We start from the raw sequence: 8,402 nt of genomic DNA, 5'->3' as shown, positions 1-8,402 counted from the left end.
GGAAAAACTTCCTGTCGGTGGTTAAGCACTGGAATAAATTGTGTAGGGAGGTGGAATCTCCATCACTGGGAATTTTTAAGAGTAGGTTGGGCAAACACCTGTCAGGGATGGTCTAGATAATACTTAGTCCTGCCTTGGGTGCAGGGGACTGGACTAGATGACCTCTCGAGGTCCCTTCTAGCTCTATGATTCTATGCAAGTCACTGATTAAATGTGTTAGCAGTTTGCAGAAGCTACTTTTATGTTGGGGGTAGACTGAAAAACATTGAAGGCAGACATTTCATGAGAAGTCTGTGAGGGACTTTGCCTTCTCTATTAATTTTATGTGAAAAGCATACAGAGAGTATGATGGTGAGGGCAGTCTGAAACCCTTATGGCTAAGATCAAGTGTAAGTAGTCTCTTGGCCTATCAAAGGTCGTGATCAAGTGTCTTGATGTTTTTCGCCTTTTGGCCTTGAGATGAAAACCTTGTCTGTCTGTCTCTCTTGGACCTTGAAGTGAAAAAATAAGTTATATCTTCTTTTAGTAGTTAAGTTTGTGTAATAGCCAGGACCGCAGTTTGAAAGGAACTGTTAAGTGTTTCAAATCCTCACTTTTCCTGTGCTTTGTCTTGCATTAATTTAAACTACAGTTGTGCCTACATGTATTTTAGCTATAAATAAGTGTCTTGTATATGTACCATATGGAGTGTGTTTCTATCCCATCTAATCTCTCTAGCATTGGAGTCTCCTGTTCATTACAGGAGACAGGTCGACCAAATTACAGGCATCACCTATCCCATAGAAAAATGAAGACAAACATTGCAAACATGCTGGTCTTAAAATAGCTTTGCTCGTTACGTTACGGGGAAGCTGAACAGAGGGTTGGGTGTATGTTTAACAGACCAGGCAAGTCTGTACATCACAGATAGAAAGAAGTGCAACAGAGTGAAAAGACAAATACATGAGGCTGTGTGAGAAAGTAGATTAGACATGTGGCCATGATAGCCTACCTCCTTTCAAAAAAAGCACTTGGTAATGTACATAAGTATCAGGGGCTAACTATGTTTGTCTGTATCCACAAAAACAACAGGGACTAACAGATTTATTTTGGCATAAGCTTTCATGGGTAAAAAACCCACTTCTTCAGATGCTCTGTTAGTCTTTAAGTGCCACCGGGCTCCCTGTTGTTTTTATGTACATTGTGTAAACTTTCACTCTCCTTAGCCCAGTTGATTTAGAGTGGTGGTGGTTCTTTTTTTTTTTAAACAATGTAAAGAAATGCAACCATTATTCAGACTAATTAGTTTAAGAAATTTGTCTTCTAGGAAAATCCTACACTGAAAAAGTGCTGGACATGTAGAGCATTCATATTAGTTTTGATATTCTAGTTATTGCCAAGTGCCTGAACAACCTGGTTAAGCCTCCCTTGTGAAATAGGTGGGTTTATTAAATTATTTTGCTGCTTATCTGTATGTTCTTATGTGGCTACTTTTGGAAACAGGACGCTGGACTAAATGGGCCATGGTTTGTCCCAGTATGGCCGTTCTAATGTTCTACATAAGTACCATATTATAGAAGCTACCTTAGCACTAAAGGAAATTTTTCAATTTGCTATATTGGTTGGTTACCCAAAAAAGTTGCTTTGTTGCTTCAAATGCTCCATTACATACTGAAGAGCTATGGCAGGGTCCTTGTGAATTCAGTATCCCAACCCAATTCTAGTCTGCAGTGGCTAAAGCCCACCGTAGGGACCAATAAAGAAGCTTTGTTGTGTAGTAGCATTCCTTTAAATCCTTGCACTCTCAGTATGTGATTTTGGTGCTTAGTTTTGTCAGACCAGCATTCAGATAGTCTCCTGAAGATAACTGATGATTTCTTTCTCCTCTTGCCAACTTGGCTGCTCATTAATGCTGGGTGCAGTTGATGTATCTTTTACCTGTTGTTCCTCCTGGGGAGTTTCTGGGACATCTTTTCTTTGGAAGAACATTCTTTTTGGGGGACATTGGTAGAGAAAATGAGGCCAAGGATAGAGAAGCCAAACTTATGTCATTCAGACAAAAATAGGATAAATCTGCCAAGAAGACTAAAAATTGTCCCAGCACCCCTGCAACTGTGGTTTCAACTAGCATGATGCTTCTGCAATAACTAGTCACTTTCTGTTGTGTCAGTACTGAGAATGCTGTAAATGTAGGGCATAATAGACAACTTCAGTGGCTGTTACCATCCCATAAAAAAAATCAGTTGCGTGGCTAGCATTCCTTGGAGAAATGTGTTAGCCATGTAATAACTTCGTTAACTCTGCTAAGATTAATGACGGTCTTATACGTAGCCTGTAATCAAGAAAATGGGAAACAGCAGCACCAGATAAGAGTATGTCCAAACTGGGAAAACCTGGTTTGTAACCTGGAAAGGAAGGAATCCTGTGACTGTGTGAATGAACTTGTAGAATAAGAATCATAGTAATTGAATTAATGGCAGTGCATGAAATATATACAAATATGACAAGCTTTGAAGCACAGATCTTACATTGCATTGTTCACTATGTAAGAAAAATGTTGCTTAAAATGTAATAATCTGTAGGCTTCTTATCACTGTGGGTTTTTGTTTTTTGTTTTAATTCCTTTAATCTGAATGAAAAATAAGGGGAAACAATTATCTTCCTGAAAATCAATCAGCTCTTCTCTAACTGCATGGGAAATGGCAATTGATACATAGCAATTATGAAAGCAATGAATCAGCAAGTTATAACTGGACAAATCTTTTATGGTCTCCCTTAAAATTGTATTTATAAGAAAAAAGTATAGGCCCCTGTTCAGGACAGCACTTCAAAACATACTTAAAGTCTTTTCTTGTTCAGGACAGTGGTTTAGTATATTGATTTCAATGGGACTTAAAGCACCTGTCTGAGGGATCTTTGCATGTCTACACTGGCAGAGTTACAGCGTTGGCAGTTACAGTGCTGCTCAGAGCGCACTGTTGCGTGTTCACACTGTCAGCTGCCTACGCAATAACATGTTCACGCTTGCGGCACTTGCAACATTTTACAGAAGCCGCATTGTTTGCAACACAGACCACTGATTCAGTGATTTAAAACAGAGCCACTGTTCACGTACCTGTCACTAACTGACCCCAGGCAAGTACACATGAGCCACAAGACCCCCAAAATGGTGAGTAACTGCAGGGGCAGGGGAAATCAGTGTTCCAGGACCATACTGTACACTGGGCATGTGGGTCTTGAGGAGAGCCGGCACTGGGGGCGGGGGAGGGCTTATAATCATTCCTGTCTCCACACTTTCCACAGGCTGTGTTCATTATGGACGGTATCTGGCTGCTGAGGGTGAGCAGGGAATCAAGGGAGGGCCTTCTCCAAGACAGCGGCTTCTGCCCTGGCCCTTATGCGGCTCGCCTGTGTGCAGCAATGGTTCCCCCCCAGTGACAACAGAGTGAAAGGGAAAGTTACTCTTAATGGGGCAAGAAACAAAGTAGCTCTGCCAAATAACCTGCAGCAGTGGATTGCCCAGTATCTCCATGAGAGTTTCATGGAGATCTCTGAGGCAGATTCCTGTGAAGTGAAGGAGTTAATCAACACCCTGTTCCACTGCTCAGACTAGGCATGCGGTGGTACGTGCATCATACAGACACAAGCCTGTTTTCTGCAACCCTCCTGCCCCCAACTGGTCCTCTGTTGTATTTGGAGGTCATGGTGGATAATCAGCTGAATATGAGCTCCCAATATGATGCTGTGGCCAGAAGGGCTAACATAGTCCTTGGATGCATAAACAGGGGAATCTCGAGTAGTGACAGACAGGTTATTTTACCTCTGTACTTGGCACTGCTGCAACCACTGTTGGAATACTGTGTCCAGTCTGGTGCCCATAATTCAAGAATGATGTTGATAAATTGGAGTGGGTTCAGAGAAGAGCCATGAGAATGATTAAAGGATTAGAAAACATGTCTTATGTTGATAAACTCAAGGGGCTCAATCTATTTAGTGTAACAGAGCAGATTTAAGGGGTGGCTTGATTAGTCTGTAAATATCTATATGGGGAACAAATATTTAATAATGGGATGAGCTGGATGAGGCTTTCTTCCGGCAACTCACGGAATTTACTAGATTGCAGGCCCTGGTTCTCATAGGAGACTTCAATCACCCTGATATCTCCTGGGAGAGCAATACAGCGGTGCACAGACAATCCAGGAAGTTTTTGGAAAGGGTAGGGGACAATTTCCTGGTGCAAGTGCCGGAGGAACCAACTAGGGGCAGAGCTCTTCTTGACCTGCTGCTCACAAACCGGGAAGAATTAGTAGGGGAGCAAAAGTGGATGGGAACCTGGGAGGCAGTGACCATGAGATGGTTGAATTCAGGATCTTGACACAGGGAAGAAAGGAGAACAGCAGAATATGGACCCTGGACTTCAGAAAAGCAGACTTTGACTCCCTCAGGGAACTGATGGGCAGGATCCCCTGGGAGAATAACATGAGGGGCAAAGGAGTCGAGGAGAGCTGGCTGTATTTTAAACAATCCGTATTGAGGTTACAGGGACAAACCATCCTGATGTGTAGAAAGAATAGTAAATATGGCAGGTGACCAGCTTGGCTTAACAATGCTTGCTGATCTTAATCACAAAAAAGAAGCTTACAAGAAGTGGAAGATTGGACAAATGACCAGGGAAGAGTATAAAAATATTGCTCGGGGTTGCAGGAGTGTAATCAGGAAGGCCAAATCACACCTGGAGTTGCAGCTAGCAAGAGATGTTGAGAGTAACAAGAAGGGTTTCTTCAGGTATGTTAGCAACAAGAAGAAAGTCAAGGAAAGTGTGGGCCCCTTACTGAATGAGGGAGGCAACCTAGTGACAGAGGATGTGGAAAAAGCTAATGTACTCAATGCTTTTTTTGCCTCTGTCTTCACAAACAAAGTCAGTTCCCAGACTACTGCGTTTGGCAGCACAGCATGGGGAGGAGGTGACCAGCCCTCTGTGGAGAAAGAAGTGGTTCGGGACTATTTAGAAAAGCTGGACGAGCACAAGTCCATGGGGCTGGATGTGTTGCATCTGAGACTGCTAAAGGAGTTGGCAGATGTGATTGCAGAGCCATTGGCCATTATCTTTGAAAATTCATGGCTATCTGGGGAAGTCCCGGATGACTGGAAAAAGGCTAATGTAGTACCCATCTTTAAAAAAGGGAAGAAGGAGGATCCTGGGAACTACAGGCCAGTCAGCCTCACCTCAGTCCCTGGAAAAATCATGGAGCAGGTCCTCAAGGAATCAATTCTGAAGCACTTAGAGGAGAGGAAAGTGATCAGGAACAGTCAGCATGGATTCGCCAAGGGCAAGTCATGCCTGACTAATCTAATTGCCTTCTATGACGAGATAACTGGTTCTGTGGATGAGGGAAAGCGGTGGACGTGGTGTTCCTTGACTTCAGCAAAGCTTTTGACACGGTCTCCCATAGTATTCTTGCCAGCAAGTTAAAGAAGTATGGGCTGGATGAATGGACTATAAGGTGGATAGAAAGCTGGCTAGATTGTCGGGCTCAACGGGTAGTGATCAATGGCTCTATGTCTAGTTGGCAGCCAGTATCAAGTGGAGTGCCCCAAGGGTCGGTCCTGGGGCCGGTTTAGTTCAATATCTTCATAAATGATCTGGAGGATGGTGTGGATTGCACCCTCAGCAAGCTTGCAGATGACACTAAACTGGGAGGAGAGGTAGATACGCTGGAGGGTAGGGATAGAATACAGAGGGCCCTAGACAAATTAGAGGATTGGGCCAAAAGAAATCTGATGAGGTTCAGCAAGGACAAGTGCAGAGTCCTGCACTTAGGACGGAAGAATCCCATGCACCGCTACAGACTAGGGACCGAATGGCTAGGCAGCAGTTCTGCAGAAAAGGACCTACGGGTGACAGTGGACGAGAAGCTGGATATGAGTCAACAGTGTGCCCTTGTTGCCAAGAAGGCCAATGGCATTTTGGGACGTATATGTAGGGGCATGGCCAGAAGATCGAGGGACATGATCGTTCCCCTCTATTCAACATTGGTGAGGTCTCATCTGGAGTACTGTGTCCAGTTTTGGGCCCCACACTACAAGAAGGATGTGGAAAAATTGGAAAGAGTCCAGCGGCGGGCAACAAAAATGATTAGGGGACTGGAACACATGAGTTATGAGGAGAGGCTGAGGGAACTGGGATTGTTTAGTCTGCGGAAGAGAAGAATGAGGGGGGATCTGATAGCTGCTTTCAACTACCTGAAAGGGGGATCCAAAGAGGATGGATCTAGACTGTTCTCAGTGGTAGCTGATGACAGAACAAGGAGTAATGGTCTCAAGTTGCAGTGGGGGAGGTTTAGGTTGGATATTAGGAAAAAAATTTTCACTAGGAGGGTTGTGAAACACTGGAATGTGTTACCTAGGGAGGTGGTGGAATCTCCTTCCTTAGATATTTTTAAGGTCAGGCTTGACAAAGCCCTGACTGGGATGATTTAATTGGGGATTGGTCCTGCTTTGAGCAGGGGGTTGGACTAGATGACCTCCTGAGGTCCCTTCCAACCCTGATATTCTATGATTCTATGAATTATTTATTAATTAAATGGGTAGAATAGATAAATAAAACATGATCCAAGGGCAGGAAGCTGAAGCTAGACAAATTCAGACTGGGAACGGGAATTTTTAACAGTGAAGGTAATTGACCATTGGAACAATTTACTAAGGGTAGTTGTTGAATTCTCCATCACTGGCAATTTTTAAATCAAGACTGGATGTTTTTTTCTTCTTTTTTCTAAAAGATGTGCTCTAGGAATTATTTTATGGGAAGTTCTATGGCTTCTTACACAGGAGGTCAGACTAACTGATCACAATAGTCCCTTCTGGCCTGAGAATATATGAACTTTGTGCAGGGACCGGAGCTGTGTTGTTGTGAAATGAGCTCTGATCCCATCTGAAGTCCCATGACTCAGGAAAAAATCATGAGTTGGCAATTTGTGGTCTGAAATTGTTCAGTTCCAGTTTCTTAGAGTAGGAATAAGGGAGAGTCCCATGCACTGAGCACTTTTTTCATTTCTCAATAATGAGGCATGACTATGGATCAGATAGAGAGCACTATTCCAAAATAATCCAATGTAGCAGTCACTTTCAATATTCTTATAAAGACATGTTTATGAACAGAGAATTTACAGCAGAGAAACATACAGACAATAAAAGACATTAAATAGTAAACTGTGTAGCCTAGGGAAATGGGCGCATAATTGGGAGTCAGGAGGTTGTGATTAATCTTGACTCTTCCTCCCTTGAACAAATGGCTTCATAGAATCACGGAAGTGTAGGACTGGAAGTGACCTCAATAAGTCATCGTCCCTTGAACCCAAGGCAAGACTATGTAATGACTAGACCTTCCCTGATAAGTGTTTGTCTAACAAGTTCTTAACCTCCAATGACAGAGATTCCACAGCATCCCTAGGCAACGTGTTCCCGTGTTTAACCACCCCGACGGAAGTTTTTCCTAATGTTCAATGTAAATCTCTCTTGCTGCAATTTAAGCCCATTGCTTCTTGTCCTATCCTCAGTGATTAACAAGAACAATTTTTCACCCTTCTCTTTGTAACAACCTTTTACATACTTGAAAACTGTTATCACATCCCACCTCAGTCTTTTCTTCTGCAGTCTAAACAAACCCAGTATTTTCAATCTTTCCTTGCAGGTCATGTTTTCTAGACCATTACTTATTTTTGTTGCTCTTCTCTGGATGTTTTCCAATTTGTCCACATTTTTCCTTCATCTTTGTCTATTCCAACGTTTGGGGAGAAAGAGGATACTTACCCCATGTGCTTCACGTGGCCATTGGGAGAACTAGATAAGTTGCTTTGAGTGAAGCACTACTCTGTGAATTTGAAGTATTTATAATTTTCTTTTATTACAGTCTGGCTTTGAGAAATGGTTGGAAACTGCAACAAAACTGTTACAGAAAAAAAATTGATATAATTTACGTGAGGCTGGCCATCCTCCAAGTGGATCTGTGCTTTCTGAATCTCTCTTGTCATTCAGGATGAATTTCTCTCAGTACTTGACTGAATTGTAAGGCTTCAAGCCTTTTATAAATTCTGAGGTCCTTACTCAGGAAAATCCTCATCTGAGATCAGTGGACCTTGTGATCTGGTACTTAAAGAACATACCTGCAGTGTTTATTTTTATTTGATGCATCTTCCTGACTCACCCATTTAGTTCGGAATTTTCCTGTATTGCACCAACCAAATTTCCCCACACTTCACCTATCCTGATCATACTGATTACTGGACAATCTCTTTGAATTTAGAGATATGGTGAAAGACACGCCCTTAATTTAAATTAACTCTATGCATCTAGGCGCAAGCAAATGAGTGGGGTTCTCTGTTTATCTTTTGCCTTGATTCTTAAATTTTCTTCCTCTTCTTCCA

The 8,402-nt window shown here is 42.6% G+C and overlaps 1 pseudogene; it reads right to left on the bottom strand.

The window, feature by feature from the left end:
- Positions 1–1,592: 1,592 nt before the first annotated feature.
- LOC144270437 (thiamine transporter 2-like) lies at positions 1,593–8,009 on the bottom strand (annotated as a pseudogene).
- Between the last annotated feature and the right edge of the window lie 393 nt (positions 8,010–8,402).

This window comes from Eretmochelys imbricata, chromosome 9, assembly GCF_965152235.1.
Source record: "Eretmochelys imbricata isolate rEreImb1 chromosome 9, rEreImb1.hap1, whole genome shotgun sequence".
NCBI lineage: Eukaryota > Metazoa > Chordata > Testudines > Cheloniidae > Eretmochelys > Eretmochelys imbricata.
The sequence above is the reverse complement of the archived record's forward strand: the minus strand, read 5'-3'. Positions and strand labels throughout refer to the sequence as shown.